Below are 17,452 nucleotides of genomic sequence, written 5' to 3'. Positions count from 1 at the left end.
CGAATAGGTAAAACTAGAATTGTTTTTTCTTTTATGCATTATTTTGCTGTTACCTACAACAAATATCTTTCATTTACTTAGTTTCTTAATCTTGTCAGGTCCTTCTTCAACCATGAAGAGGCCCTTGTCCTTATCACCCTAAATAACTTACTATCATCAGTGTACCTTGCCACCTCATTATTCACTCCTTTTTCCATATCACTTATGAACATGTTGAACAGCACAAGCCAGAACAAAGATCCTGCAGGATTTCACTCATGACTTTTGTCCACCTTTCATTCCTAACCTCTTCTTTCCTATCTTTTAATCAGTTATTTAGTCATGTCAGAGTTTTGGTTCTCATCCCATGCCAGTTTAGTTTCTCTAGCAGGCATTGGTGAGGAAACCTTGATGAAAGCTTTCTGGATTTTCAAGAAGGACAAAACAGCTGAACCTTCCTGATCTGTGTGCTTCAAAGAACTAAGGCTTGTAGCTGTAATCACTGAATATATTAAACAAAATACAGAGATCTTTTTTAAAAATTGAGATCACTTCACACATAATTCTCCTTCCAACAATCAGCTCTGCAGGGTCTGCTGTGTCTACTTAGCTGACAGAAGACAGTGATACTTATTCAGCCTCAGCAATATCCTTTCTGCTAATCCAAGTGGTACCACAAGCTTGACTGTTGTTTTAAGCTGTAACATTTTTTTGCTCCAGAGTTTGATTTTATATAAGACAATTGATAGCACGATTGACTCAAGGCCAAGAAGTGTGTGGTTTGGTTGTTTAAATGATACCTCCTGGCAAATAATAATCTTTTCGACTTGTTATTTTGGCCATAAAACACACCCTGCATAAATATCCTCACTGAAGCTGCCTTTGGAGATACACATACCACGTTATAAACATGTACTAGGCTAAAATATTTCTGACATGTATATCCACTCAGAAAGTTATTAAGAAATATTCAGCTTGATATTTGAAATGAGGGAAACACTGAAGTATGAATATCAGGAGTTTTAATCAAAATTCTATTGGGACTTCAATTTGGGGTTGAAGCTATACAAAATATTTGCATCTGAAGCAAAATCCACAAATATTTGGATTTTCATCAGTTCTGCTTGGATGCAAAACTGTCAGACACTGCAGTTTTGGCAGTCAAAAATTGCTTTTCCTAAATGTTAACTGTGTTTCCCACCCATTGGAACAATTGCAGAAGACCCAGGGGGGCTTCTAACTCATATAAAGCCAAGTGCCAAAGAAAAGAACTTCTCCAGGGGTTCCTTGTTTCTCCTCAGGGGTAGTCTGTCACCTCCAAACCTATGCTTCATTTTCACAGAGGAATAATTCCTTATGGCAACTTTCCATGATTCTGCCTTGGAACAGGGCAATTCCCAGCAGCCGCGGATGCTGCAGTCTTACAACTTTGTTTAAACATCTGCTTAGATTAAGAAAATATTAGCACAATTCTGGGCACAATGTCTTTCCATAAAAGGACTTTAAAATGTCTCTGCTCACAAAGTATTGTTTTCCCCAGCATGCAGGGGAGGGAACTGATGGCAGGTGTAAAATGTCAATATGTGTATATATTTTTCCAAAATCCTTATGAGGAAAATGTCACAGACTTGTGTAATAGCTTCAGAGATGCAAAAACCTAATTCCTGATGATGAATGTTTTGAAACCTTATTGCATGACAGAGATACTGACTCATTCTCCCTTCTCAACTTTTCTCACATATAAGATCTATCAGCAAAGTCATCAACTTTTATGTAGTTTTATTAGCTCCAGATATCTTTTTTTATAACAATAAATTATTTAGTGAAGAGTGTTAAGCAATTAACAAGGGAAAACCCACCTGCTTTCCCTCTTTCTGTTTTTTGTCTTTCTAAGACCTACTGTGTTTATATCCACTTTAGGTTTCTAGATATCTAGAAAATACATCCCACTTACAAACAAAGTTTAGAAATTAATTTGTTATTCAGAGTTGATCCCTTCAGGAAATGATCACGTAAATGTACATTGGTTGTGAGATTTGCTCATGTCTGTGTGCTGTGACTACTATTGCAAGAACTTTTTTCTCTTCATTCACACCTTGGGCTCTGTGGCTGACTAAAATAGGAAGCATTCCTGTCTCCTGTCTGAGGAGATGACTCCTGAAACTGCAGAGCTGTTTCCAAGATGATTATTCAGGAACTTAGTGCAACTATGTGTGCATTAACACCCCTTCTTCTCTCAAAACCTTCTCATTGGCACGAAAGCACTCATATGAGAAAGGAAGGAGGACGCAGAATCTGGCCACACCAACATCTGTATCTAAAGAAATAGTTTTGGCTAGGACATGGATGAGCTATTTCACATCCACCTCTGCCCTGCACTGTCAGTAGAATAATAAAGTAGTGATATGGTGCAGTAGAAGAAACATGAAGAAACAAACATATAGATCCTTCCCACATACACAGCAGATCAAGGCAAATTTGAAGTTGTACAGAGTTTAGTAAAGTTTAATTCTTGCCAATAAACAGACCTTATTCCTTTTTTTGTTTGTTTTTTGAGGAGCTACTCAGCAATGTGAAGGTTTTGTCTTGAAAATCAAACCTTACTCTCACTTGTATTTTAACTACAAGACCATCCCTCCTGCTAAAAATAAGTTGACCCTGGCCTGAGCAAAGTATTGGACTGAGTTTTGTGTTAGTAATGAAATCTTATAGCCAGTAAAGTTTTAAGTTTCATTGTGAATGGTTCACTCTGTTCTAACTTCATAATTCTTTGAAAGCCTAATGCTGAAATATTTTTCCTTATCAGTATATGTGTTTGTGTATGTATGTGTAAATACGTATATGTACTCATATACAATAACAAGTTACATATGTAAACATAATATATATAATATGAAGGCAAGATTGTGTGGATATTGGTATGAAATAGAAATGACTACATTACTCATGACTGATAAAACCATGAACGTTTTTCTTAAATGAGTGCAAATACAATATTTCAGCCAAGCATAGTTGGTACGAGATTAAGAACATTATAATTAGATATAAAAGTGGAAGCTGTAACAGGAAGTTTCACTTCAGTCTAAACTATAACAGTCACAACTGCTGCAGTGAGTTTATTTCAGCATAGATAAGTAAATATACAGTTTTACTGCTAATGAGTTACACCAAGTGAAAAAACAACCATGCACTTTAACTACCATGATATTGATAACAACACAACTTTGTGTCACTATGGAAGGGGGCATAGCTCAATTTTTTTTGTTAAAAAAAAAAGAAAGAGGGGGAGAGACTGGCCCATACCTAATTCTTAGTTATACTAAGGCTCTTTGAGGCCTTTGAGAAAGTAAAGGGATTTAACTTTGCTGAAATTACAGATCTCCTCTGCTCTCAGGTCTGTAAAAAGGTACCAGCAAGAGTTAAGGCCTGTTTTAAGAGCAGAGACAGCTAAGTTGTGTTGCCAGTATTATTTTACAGTGCTGGAAGAATTAGCCCTCAGCTGATGTTCAAAAAACTAAGGTTTTTAGATTTCTGAACAGACAGTTGTACACCTCCAGCACTGAGAGCAAAACATTCCCAAGTGTCACTTTGGGAAGAGAAACAGAAAGGGCTCATGTTGAGTCCAGCCAAGTTTAGAGTGTGTTGCTTCAGGCACAGGTATAAATGTCACTCTGTCAAATGGATAGCACCTTGCAAAGCATTGATAGAAAAGAACTTCCTTTTCCAAAGAAACCACAGGACTGGAAGGAGCAAATCTTGGACAAATGACAAGCAGTTACAGTGATGCCTGTGCAAATGCAAGGAGATCCAAGGGAAGTCAGAATCATTAGCACAGTGATTATAGATAAAATTCATCCCACCTAATTACAGACATCTTGCTACATCTGAGCTGGGCTCCCCAGGTGCCCGTTTTAATTCTGGGAGAGTTAGCAGTGTTCATAGAAAGTAATTTATCTGACCTGATTTACAAGCCGTCTTTGGGGAAAAAAAGAGGACTAGAAACCTAGAAGTTCCAATTTTCAGCCATGGGCGATAAAAGTAGTAACTAGACAACCAGTTCATGTGTTGTAGGTATCTATGAAGAAAATGTATAAAGCCCATGTATGTGCACAGACTCCACTCTTTGATAAATGGTGGCTGCTCAGTTCATGATTCCCAGGCTGCCTTCTTGGTAGAGCTTCCATCTCACAAAATGACATGACCTAGGCATGGTATATTCATGCATGCATGATATAGTCATATTTCACTCTATTTCTACATCGTTGCATCCTCATTCTTGCCTTTCCCCTGTCCCTGAATTCTGCCCCTGGATGTATCCTAGGTGGTGCAGGAAAGATAATGACAGTGGTGCAGGTGTGCCTTAACCTTGGTTGTTCAGAGAATCACTTTTGTGTGTCACTTTGATCTCCAGTTTAGGCATCTTGTTAACTAAAAAGGGCAAGAGCAGGAGCAAAGGTGGTTTCTGCTCAAGAATTTTACATGAGAAAAATGTTCCTTCCTACCCTTACTTTTGAATTCACGCTTGCCTCTTATATTGAGTCTTAGTTAAACATGGGATCCTGGATAAATGTTTTTGAATTTTAAATCTGAACTTTTGCAAGCACCATGATAGACAATCACATCCTTATGAAAAATGCAGCATGGTTCTAATTAATTTTTTTCAAATGTCAGTATCTCAAAAATATTTTTCTTTAACAATATTAATCATCAAAATAAAAAAATTTCTGCGTGCACTGAAGCCTAATTGTTTGCAAAGATTGCAAATCACCACCAGTTAGAAATCTGTCTTTTAGTAGATTTTTTCAAAAGTTCTTTGTTTCCATTTTTTTTTTTTGCCACTTTTTATTTGTGGGAGAAGGTATATGGAAGTAATGAACAGCATGTTAAAGAAAAAAAAGCAACAAGGCTGACAGTTTTTTGGGCAAGTTTCAGCTCAATGAGATTTCAAGTGACAAAGATTTAGAAACCCTCCCAAATCATGGCTGACAGGGGAGAGACAAAGCAGTATCTGCTGAAATGCATTTACTTTCCCAAGACCTAGATGCTTCACACTGTAAAAGACTGCAAAGTGCAGAACTATGCAAAAATTTTCCATTTCACCTCGCTAGGATAAGACAGCACCACTGCCAGCTAATAATATACCACATCAAATACACTTTTTTAATATGAAACCCCTTTAACATAACTTGGTCTTAACACCTGGTGCATAGAAACAGCAAACCCGAGAACAACAAGATCTTAAGAACATGTGGACAAAATCTGCTCATGTGCTGGCATTTTAATTATGTTTGCCCTGACCCTTTTCCCATGTTCTATAAAACAGACCAACAGTATAGAGAGGGGGAAAAAAAACCCACCTCAGTAGCACCACCTCAGCTAAACCAGATGAGTGCCATGCTCAGGATATTATTACCAAATAAAACCAAACCAAAACAAAAATATACTGGAAATGAATAAGGAAGCTGAAGCCGATACTTAAAATAATAGTGTAAAGAGCTGTCACATAGTTCCTCTTAATAGCTTCAAGGACACCTTCCTCTGGCTTTTAAGCAGGGTCACAGGCAGTGTTACGTGCTTTTATGGAGTCAGACCGTTTCTCTTCCCATCCTCCATGCAAAAGGCGAGAGGGTGAAATGGATTACAGGGATTACAGATGCTCATGATCGAACACACCACTGAATCAGGGGAAGCAGCCTCCAAGGTGATGAATTCCAGCCCTCAGATTCAAACCTGAAAACGATCCGGGTGGAATTATTCCACGTGGAGCCTGAATGAAAGAACCAACATTCGGTGTAGTCAGGGCCCTGCAGATGGCCAGGGCACCTCCCTGGGCATGAGCACTATGCAAGGAACCCTGCTAGTAACATGCCAAGGAGGGGTTGGCATCACTTTTATAATGGGGAAATTGTACTGCGTGCAAAATTATATCGCATTGCAAATTCTCTGGAGATTCAGCTGAAGTTGACAAAGTGAAGGTGCTTCTTCTGTGTTCAAGTGCTTTAATAGTCAAAGCCTGATCCTATCACTGATAGCAGTGCTTTCTCATGTTGGCAGTATTTATTTTCAAAAACTAATTAAAACAAGCTGGTAGCAAGTCCACCTGGCATACGCTTTTCTCTCTGAGTCCTATCATTTAATAGCTGAATGAGGTTATACAGATTGCATCTAGGACTATGAAAATCAATAATCAAAGAAACAGTACAGGGAAGGCTTATTTCCTCTGATAGTAACACTTGAACTACTCAGGATGAGGGGCTGAGCAGAGCATGGATTCACTGCCCTGAGCCTCCAAACAGCAATAAAAGAAGGTTAGCTGCATCCCAGTGACCCAAACCATAACTGTCCATAACACCTTCCTCAGAGCAGTAGAGAAGAATGTGTAAATGTCAGAGCAGTGCTGGGAGGTGGTTTGGGGTACCTGTAGGCTCCTCAGGGATGAGCTGAGCCTCTTCTCCAAGGACAGGCTATTGCAGACCACTGTAATGACAATTTGCTCCTAGACAGACACTACTGCAATATCCATGGTTTCTCTGCTCCCTACCCCATGTCATCAGAAGCAAGGCAACACCTCATGGCCTGATCCTCAGAGAAAGCAGTTACCTGCCCTTACCACTCTGCTGCACCTCACTCAGAGCGTGAATCCACAGCTGTTCCAGTATTAACATAAAACACATAAGCCTGAGCAGAGGAAGGAAGCTGAAGTGGCAGGGACTATGACAGATGTTGCGAAATGTCGACTTATTCATAACAGAAAGTCAGGCAAATCTTTTGAAAACTTTTTTCTTTTTCCCCTTCCCCCTCCCTTTTTTTTTTTTTAATGTGCAGACTTCAAAGCAATGAATTGTGGCATCTGTAACAGCTACCAAACCGTGCCAGTTGAAGCCAGTGGAGCACAGTCTATAGTGATAGAATGCAAGTCATGCAATTATTCGAGTTTGCAGTCCTGGTTTTTGAAACAACATATGGTCTGCAGCAAGGAAGCCAGGATATTTTAAAAGAGCTCCTACAGGGTTTCAAACTTTGATTTTACAGAGGTGTGGGAAAAGAAGCAGACTCCATTCAGGCTCTGATATTTAAATACATGTGTTGTCGTTTTGCTTATTGAAGAGAGCTGTGCTGTGCTTTTACATATGCAGAATGTATTCTGGGTTTCTAAGGAGCAGGCTGTAACATATAGGTATTTCACACATTTCCTCCTTTTTGTTGACATTTAGGGAAACAGGGTGCAGTGTTGGACTGTTAGTGAACAGCAAGCGGCCTGAACAGTTTAAAAAAAAAAGTCTAACATATGAATGTGAGAAAATTCCTGTTAATCATTGCAATTAAACTGTCCATCAGAGTATTCTCAGTCACTGATTATTTTACGCTGAAACACTGTTGTCAATGAAATTGAGGATCTATGAGTTCCCACCAGGACCTCTGGGCATAAATCCCTATGACAAAATGGCATGAAATGCTCTGGTTGAATCATCTGCCTATCAGGTGAAAAGGGGTGACAAGGATTTGTGCTATGTCCTTACCTGTTCACTCCGCACTGAGGGCTGCCAGAGTTGACAGGCAAGCTTAGCCCAGTTGTGATACCATGAGCTCCAATTTGCATGTATCGATGATTTATACAAGCAGATATACTTGCAGTCTACTCATTCCCTCTCAAACATGAAGGCTTCTTAGTCCAAACCCCAACTTTTTAAAGATGTGGATCTCCATATTGGGCTTCTGTGTCAGTGCCTGTCTCCAGGACACTGTCTTTTTCAGGTCTGGTAGCTATGTTTGCTTTAATGAAAAGAAATCTAGTAGCTGCTCTGTGCCTTTATCTTATGGCTAGCTACCTACATCCCTTCAAAAGCCCTTATCAGTCCTGGATGTTGAAAAGCTAATCCTGGACATAAAGCAAGCCTTACAGAAAGCATAAAAAAATCAACACTAGGCACAACCGCAACCATGGTGTAGGATGTTTCTGTTTACTAGATGAATTATAACTCAGTTTCCAATGTCACTTTTTTATTGTCTGCCTTTTAAATCTATTTTCTTCAGTATATATTGCCCAAGGCTAAGCTCCCAGGAAGTGTGGGACACCTTCCCTAGCTTTCAACACCAAAAAGTATCCCTGTCACATCTGGTTTGAACCTACACCTGACACAAATCAGAGCTCTGACTAGTAACTCCTGCAACAGGTCCAGATTATTTGGCTGAGCTGCAGCTGCAGCAAAGGCCTTTGACCTCAAATACAACTAAATATATTAAACCTATTCTGAAAAGTTGACTGGGTTAGATTCAGAGTGTGAGATCTTAAGTATGTATTTTTCATGAAGAGGAAAGAAACATCAGACAGCTCGGAAAACTGGATTTGTTCTCATCAGCAGCCAGGTGCTGATGCTTTATGGGACTATCCAGACTCTTTACCCCAAGGTTGTATAGGCTTTCACCAAGACTCCCCACTTGCTACTCTCCATCTCCACACAGTCAGTCTCCTCCTGCACGCATCATATTGGTCCCTGAACTCTCCAATTTAGCAGGAGTCATCTTCGATGAACCTTCATGGTTTGAGTAATCAGAAAAAGTCATGCTGGAGGAGAGGAGCAAGCAGAGCAGTTTTCTTTGGAGAGGCTGAGAAGGCCCAACCACTCTGCTTTCTCTTACATCCTTACTCAGAGATGCAGATGCTGTCTCAACTTTTCTTCCGGTCTCCCTTGCATCTTCTCACAGGGGAAGGTTGAAGGAATTAAATACATATGGCTTGACTACAGGATCACTGAGGAAGGCTATGATGATGCTTTCTAATATCTGAAGTATATGAAAATCTATGAAGTAGTGGCAGTAGACTCATAGAGAATGTGTAACTATCAAGAATGGGACGGTAATTATCGAAGCAGGCAATTCAGGAGTGTTTCCCAACATGAAGATCTACAGCTTATGAAATCACCCCTAAAGTTATCAGCAGCAAGGTCTCAATCAACTGTAAAGTAGACAAGAGTATGTTATTACTGACATAGAAATAAGTTCAATCTAATTTTACTTAGGCCCCCAGCACACAAGGTTTGTACAGAACTGTCAGGTATTTGCAAGGTCACTCCCCTATTTATACTGAATTGCTACTTTTTAACTTGTGCTCCCATTCTAACAACTTCATGCTCTTTGTAAACCATCAAAGTTTTAACTCATACTCCTGTGTAAGAAGCCCTCTTGCCCAATGCAGTGCATTTGGGTGTAGTTGATAAATCTCATCCTCCACAAATTGCTGCAGAGAACAAATGGGAAAGTATGCAAACTCAGAAGTGGTTTAAAGTGAGTTCCAAACCATTTTGACAACTGTTTGTATTCTTGAATCAGGTCTTAAGGCTGCTCTATGCCTGCTTATAGAATAGAAGCTGCAGCTTTCCATTTTGCAGCCTGGGAAAAGACCTGTAAAGGATTAATTTATATTTGATTTAGTTTTATGCAGCTGACAGTGGTAAGTGCAGGACCTACTTCACCAGTCATTATGTGCTTAGGAGAGATTTTGATCTCCCAGGAGAATGATGCTACTTGGATGAGGTAGTTGAGTGCATCCTTTTTTCAATGCATATATTGCATGTATGCAATGTGTAGCGTACAGATAGTTTTGCACAACAGAAATAAGCTATTTGCTCATGCATGTAGACAATCTGCATGTAGCAGATCTTGTGCTTATACAAACTCTCAAGTAGCAAAAAACACAGCAACTACAGCAACAAAAAACAACTAAAACACAGTCCTTCCAGATGCAAATTTGGTGTGCAGAAGCACACATGTAGTAGTGGAAATCAACCCCTCATGGTTCCTTTCAACTTCCTTTGAAGTCAGTAGCAAAATTCCCATTGAGTTCAATAAGAACAAGAGGCGGCCCTTGATCTAGTAAAAAGTCCTTATGAGGTTTTATAAGCTCTTTATACAAAACTTTATTCCAGTTGTATATGAAATACATTTTGATCCTATATCCACCCACAAGACTTTGTGGCTGGTTGAGAATAATGTGACACCTTCACCCTGCCCAACCAGCAACTGTCACTCAAAGTCCTGGTTGTGCAGATGTAGGAGGGATTCCAGGATACCTGAGCAAGTTTTGGTTTTCAGAGAAGAGCCACTAAAGAGAGGATGACAGCTCAAGTAACTTGCGTCCAGCTGTTCAGGAGCACATTAGGTCAAGGCCGTTTCTGGCCACTGATCCAGCCTCCCTCATGACAACAGACACATGACAAATGTCCCTGCTAATTCTGCTCAGTCTTGTGGTAGCCTTAGGACACAGCTTGTCACAGGGGATTAATACCAAGACTGGAGAACCTGGCATGAGTAGATGGAATTGCATTAGAGCAGTTCTGTTTCACTCCTTTCTGATCAAGACCAGAGAGTGGTGATGGGCAGCTATTCCCTCTGCTTGAGGGCGCTCAGCTGTGAATTCCCTAAGGGATCACTCATGTTGCTTCAGCTGTTCTACATTTATATGAAGTCTCTGGAAATTTGTGAGACAATTTGGGAAAATTATTATACTTCGTACTTTGTCTGTTTTCCAGCTGACTCAGAAACGATGGTCACTGGGTTTAACCAGTACTGACAGGAGTCATGTTTTAGGCAAAAGCCAGCTGGCTGAAAGTCTACCCCAAAAACATGGAAAAGATGGTGATTGGCAAATATAAACACTGGTGGACCTGGCAACAGCAGCAACCTCAAGATGGTGATTTACACCTCTGTTATCTCTCCATTTTGTGGCACGCAGATCACACTTTGGGCCAATTAGGAGAAACTCCAGAGATTCCACATAGCTCCACAAAGCTGCTTCTCACAACCTGAGTAGTCTGCTCTAGAGGAAGGAACCGTCTTCTGCACAAACATCATGAAGGTGCAATACACAAGCAAGTCAACTCAGACAAGACTATGCAGCCCTACACCTCGGCCCTAGAAAAAACACTGCTCGGACTCTGATCCACGGTTCATATTCTAGGCTTGAAAATATGACCTTTATCTACCTTGGGTTCTGCACTTCGGTCACAACAACCCACAGCAGTGCTAAGGCTTAGGGAGGAGTGGCTGGAAAGCTGCCAGTCAGAAAGGAACATTGCAGGTGTTGATTGACAGCCAGATGAACATGAGCCAGCAGTGTGCCCAGGTGGCCAAGAAGGCCAATGGCATCCTGGCTTGTATCAGAAATAGCGTGACCAGCAGGGACAGGGAAGTGATCTTACCCCTGTACTCAGCACTGGTGAGGCCGCACCTCGATTACTGTGTTCAGTTTTGGGCCCCTCACTACAAAAAGGACATTGAATTCCTTGAGCGTGTCCAGAGAAGGGCAACGAAGCTGGTGAAGGGTCTGGAGCACATGTCGTACGAGGAGCGGCTGAGGGAACTGGGGTTGTTTAGTCTGGAGAAGAGGAGGCTGAGGGGAGACCTCATCGCCCTCTACAACTACCTGAAAGGAGGTTGCACAGAGATGGGGATGAGTCTCTTTAACCAAGTAACAAGTGATAGGACAAGAGGTAATTGCCTCAAGTTGCGCCACGAAAGGTTTAGACTGGATATTAGAAAGTATTTCTTTACAGAACGGGTTGTTGGGCGTTGGAATGGGCTGCCCAGGGCAGCGGTGGAGTCCCCATCCCTGGGGGTGTTTAACAGTTGGGTTGACATAGCACTGAGGGATATGGTGTAGTTGGAAACTGTCAGTGTTAGGTTAATGGTTGGACTAGATGATCCTCAAGGTCTTTTCCAACCTAGATGATTCCGTGATTCTGTGATACATGGTGGGAATTTCACTACACAGTGTACAGCAGGATAGAGACTAGCAAGAAGTGTCTGTTTTATGGTTGATTCAGCTACAAAAAGATTGATGTTTAAAATATTTATATGAAAATAAATTTTCTTGGATCTTTGAAAACTTCCCCATTAAAAGGTACCCAAATACTGAACAACCTACTACAGGAAGACATATACTATCATGTTAGACATTGAAGTCCTTTGACTATCTGGAACAAAGGAAAAATTTTTGTGGAAAAGTACACATTAGTACACTGGATTCATTAAATACTAGCAATTTTAGCTCAGGTTAAAACATCTGAGCCCTTGACGGGTTCAAGGGCACAGTATTAATCAACAAAGAAAGTTACTAATCAAATTTGGCCTTGGGAAATTCTCTTACATATTCTTTCTGGGTGATGTTATTGTTTTTGGGGAGCTTATCTACTATCTTGCTGGAAATTATCCACTTTAATAAAGTGCCTAAAATATTGTAATAAACACACAGCTTATATCAATAGCATCATATTTCCCCACATAGTATTTGTGTGTGGTTTAATTAGATGGAAGGATTATGAGAAGTTTGTGTCATAATGATTCTTTAAAGCAAAACCATAGATCAAAGTTCATAGCTGCCAAATATACAACTTTCAAAACAAGCTCAAGTGTGGCTATTAATCATGGCTGCTGGGGGATTTGATGACAAAGATTAAACTGCTGTAAAGGATACTGCTGTGCATCAGATTCTTGCAACTGTCATCAAATAGTCTGCCAACTATTAACAGGTCAGAAGAGTTGTCCAGCATTTACCATGGGTGGCTCTGTCACTGCAGTTGGTGAGGCTGTCTATGCCATGGTGACAACCAATGACACCCTCCCAGACAGGCATTTGTGGGTTGTTATTTTTTACAGTGTGGCTGAAGTCTTAAGGTCTGCCTGTAGAGCAAACAAGAGGGAAACTGCAGGACCTCTGCCTCACAGCACTGTATCCTCACAGGAACATTGCTTGTCTGGAGTATTTTCTCTCTTATTTTCCACATGGAGTACCTTCCCCTTGCTTACTGCATGTTAAGAGTGCCCATCTGTGGAGCTGAGGTGTTGTAAATTCACCTCCTAGTTTATTTCTCAACAACCACTCTGTATAGATAAGCCCTCAGAGAGTACTTCAAGGACCAGCTTTCATCCCATTTGCAATTAGGCCAATCCTCTCTCCTTCCACACAGGATCATGTAATATCCCTGTGGGAAGCTACAGCATTCACTTACACAGAAACATAATATGAAGGAAGTATGTAAAGCATACTTGGCAGGGCAGGAGCCAACAACCTGTGACCCACCAACCAGTGCTCTGTGGTGGGTCACCAATGGCCATTACATGACACGTAGAGAGTTGTTAACCTACAGACCTGCAATATGCTGCTGTCGCTGCTCATATGTTACAGTGTGCTTGAGAAGCAGCCTTTCTGAGGTTCAAATTTGCAGAGTCTGAAACTGGTATCAGAGTTTTGCACTGAGCTGTCGGTGCAACAGATGTGAATGACAGTCTGATGCAACAAGTAACTAGAGATTCAAATCCAAAACCACAGATTTGACTACAGTCTTCAAAGTTTAGGGGAATTACAGATCTGAATCCAAACTTTACAGCTGTGGCCAGCTATAAAACAAACTTATCTATATAATGGGTTGAATCCAAACTACATTTGAATATCCTTCATCTCTGGGAAAGTTTGGAGACACATCTGGCTGGAAATTTTGAAGCATCATCTCATCTTTGCTAACAGTAACATTCCAAAAAAAAAAAAAAAAAAAAGAAAAAAAAAGAATAGAATGTTAAAGATGGCAGACATTCAACCTTAGATTATTTTAAGTAGTTCAGCCTTTAATTTACCAAAGGCCTTCATTCTACGCAACACTTCGTAAGGTAAAGGTAACACAGATCACTCCTTAATGTAACAGTTCTGTTCTCTACTGAATGCAAGGACATGACACCAGACAGACTATTTTTAGACATTTGTGATGGTATAGTTTGATGTCTAAAGGTTCCTTGCTCAGACCAGTCTTCATTTGCCTTCTCTTGACTTAAATATTTTTTTCCAAGGCTGCCCTCCTTCCACTAAAAAAATTCCTATGGGGCTGAAACATTCAATAATACAGCCTTCAGACATTCGGTCCCGTTTCCCTCTCAAATTGTTCAGGAAATTAATATATCCTTTTCAGTTATAGCAAAATGAAATAAATGCCTGCTTAGACTAATTGCTTTTATATTAATTGTAAGATGCTATTTAATTACCATCATGAGGATGACTAGATTGCATGGGCTTGGCACGTAATTAGTTCTCCCTGAGAACTGGTCTCTTATCATAGCTTTGGGGTCTGTTTAACACTTGTGAAGCTACACTTCTGTGTAGGATTACTAGAATGACATAAATGGCATTTGCTTGCACGTCTTTGTGTGGCACTGACAACACCCTGTCTGTGTATGGGGCAGGTAATCTGTAGCACACACCCTGTCAACAAGGCATTTACCATACACAAACAGTGTTCTACTTGGTGATATATCAAAGGATCTTTGAGGATGTCTCTGGAAACATTAGTGTCCATATTGTACTTCAAAGAACACAAAGACTATTCGGGAACATTTCCCTGAATTGTGACCCATTTTTCTGGTTTTCTGGTTTCTGCCATCTTACATTTAAATATGGCATCTGGTTTTCTTCTTACTGAGAACCATATACCGAGTATAGTAACCAGGAAAGGGTGGGGAGGTGTTTTCCTTTGGGTTGGTGAAAAATATTGCCTGAGGAATGGAAACACTGCTTTGATTGCGATACAGCCTCTATTTTTATTACTTTTCTCTGTAAAATACAATAAAAACATTGTGGGAAATATATAGTCAATTATCTGCAGTGGAAGGGAATACACCATCCATCAGCAAGGCTTCTGGAGAAGGGAGCACCGTGTTCCAGACTTGTCTTATCTTTCAATGCAAGTCAGACTGTGGCCCAAAAACTGCAGAAGCACAAATTTAAAAACAAAATATGAGCATGTGAAATGCAAACAGTCAGTTATCCACCTGAAAAATGCCATGAAGGGCTGAAAGAACGTCCCTGGAAGAGTATGACTACAGCTGCTGTGTGGGTGAAGCACTCAGCAGCAGAAAGAAGGATGGCTTAGGATCTGAAAATGTGGTATCCATAAAGCTTAAGTCAGTGGCAACATTACCACTGGCCACAGTAGAGTCCAGGTTTCCTCCAACATGCTCTAAATTTACTCTTGGCTCTATATTATAGCATCCAAATAAAACACAGTGGTGTGCAAATGAACATAAGGACACTGCATAGTCTAAGTGGCTGCAGTACTGACATAGGTTAAGTCTGTGCTGGGGCTACACTTAAACGCTCATTGCAACAGCCCAGCTTTCAGGTAGCACAAGTATTTTCACATCATGCTTTATCCTTCCTGACTAGCCTTTGATATCAGTTCTTGTTTTAGGCTACAGACTCCTGTGAGAGGTGCACTGAGATATATTTGGCTAGAACTACACCTGTGGGTGCCACAGCACCTGTGACATTTCAAAGGTGTATGGTGGGACTGCAGGGTCCACTTGTGCTATCTCCACTTCTCCTGCCATTCCTCGCCGCAGAACTCAAGCTCAAGTGCTTGTCTTGAAACCTGGGCATTACCTCCAACATTCAGTAAGGCCACAAAGGAAACATTTGGAAATGTATCCAGGTCCTGGAGGTTTAATGCTCATTCTGGTGGAGTGGAAAATGTGAGATATTAACTATTTAAGGGTCATAAATCTCTGAACAGAAGGTGACAGGCAAATAAATTTCAGGTGAGCGTTCCTAGTTGCCCACAGTATTTGTATTCTCCTGATAGCAGTGCTGATCTTCTGATTTATCGATGCTTCTTAAAAACGTTTACTTTACAGACTTCAAATTGAGACAAACATCATGGCTAACACTTAGTAGGATTACTTACTTCATGTGGATATTGAGTCTCTGCTGTAGAAGTATACTTTAGGGTAATAACTAACAGTGGAGCAAGTACTGACCTCTTCCCCTGCAAACCTGTCCAGTGCTCTAGCAAGCAGAGACCCTAAAGGAGCAGAGCAACTGCAACAATGACAATATTCCAAGAAGGAACACACTTTCAACCAGTCTGCAGCAGGTTATGTTTGACAAGGAAAGACCTAGAAAATTCCTGTGCACAGCTTTAGTTCTAGCCTTTTTGGATGAAGAGGATTCACATTTAATATAAAGAATAGAAAAAAACTACCACTAATTCAGGCCCCTATCTTTATCCAAGTATGTCCAGAAGACTCAGATTCTCATTTGCTCGGACCACTCTGTCACGGATCTGGGCACCAAACTATGACATAGTTTTATGGCCAATTCAACACTGCTTTGCAAGAGTAAGTGATGACTACACAGAACTTCTGCTTTTTTGGGTAACAAACACCTTTTCAGTGCATAAACAGCACTGTTTTCAGTGCATAAACAGCACTGACAAAAAGCATTTAAAGCAAGTTGAATTCTCTAGAAATGTCATTTCCTAATAAAGCAAGTCATCACCTCTTAAAAGTGTGTGTCATCTTGGCATGTCAGTGTTTTGAATTAACAGGGTAACGGAGGAATATGGTGGAACATAAGGCAGAACATGATTTTTGTTGGTAGTTTTGCACATACTGACATACCAACAACTTTGTGTTAAATACAAGGTGAAATATTGAATCTGAGGATCACATTAAAGAAAGTTCAACTGAAACGCCAATATATTTTGTCAGCTGAAGTGCAATCAGCCCACAAAGGCTGACCATTACCTCATTATGATAAATTGCAGTTACTGGTATTAAATTAAAAATTGGACTTCAAAGTAAACTTAAAAACATTAATGCCATGAGAGAAGAGTGCAACAAAATAGTAACTTTATAGGTGAAGCTGGTACATAAACCTCTACAAGTAGCTACTCTTCAGCCTTTTTAAACACACTTCTATACAGACTAATTAGCTATATTACCTTTACGGGAAAAATATACGCACAGAACCTGTGAACTACTTCTCATGATGATTTAAGTTCCTTCTGTTGAACTGCTCATGGTATAGACTTGCTGGCATTAATGCCAACACTGTCCAAGATTTTAGTTTCTCCTGTTGTCCTCTATTGAAGGAGAAATGAGCTGAGTTTGATTGTGCTATTCCAAAACAGGCTTCTTCTCTTATTAAAAACAGAAGCTCTCATTCTCTCTTGAGGCCTGATATTTATGATCAAGCATTTCATGCCTACTTCTCTTGCCCTAATTCTGGTCATTTGCAACAATGCTGGTGTTAAGTGACTATGAAACCCTAGTCTCTAAAGTAATCAGATTTTCAGGCCCTGTGCCCTACATCACATGGAATCATTTACTGCAGTACAATAGGAAATAAGACCACTACACATAACAGTACTTTTAGGGGGAGAAATGTTGCTCATTGCTGAGTAACAGTATACCCAGCTGCTTATAGGTTGCAAATTCTGCCATAGGAATCAATGGATTTTTGCATTTAGAATAAGCAGAACAGAGAGGGAATGGCCAAAGTAAGAGCACAAGGAAAATATGCAGGGTACTGAGCTCCCCCACTCAAGCACCTGGTCACATAGAAGTGTTGACTTCCCAAATCTGGCTGATATGGGGCAACTGAACTGGTCTTGGCAGCGGGGATGAGCTGGGCTATGAGGAACCAGTAAAG

Source organism: Strix aluco, chromosome 3 (assembly GCF_031877795.1).
Source record: "Strix aluco isolate bStrAlu1 chromosome 3, bStrAlu1.hap1, whole genome shotgun sequence".
Classification (NCBI taxonomy): domain Eukaryota; kingdom Metazoa; phylum Chordata; class Aves; order Strigiformes; family Strigidae; genus Strix; species Strix aluco.
This window is presented reverse-complemented; position numbering follows the sequence as displayed.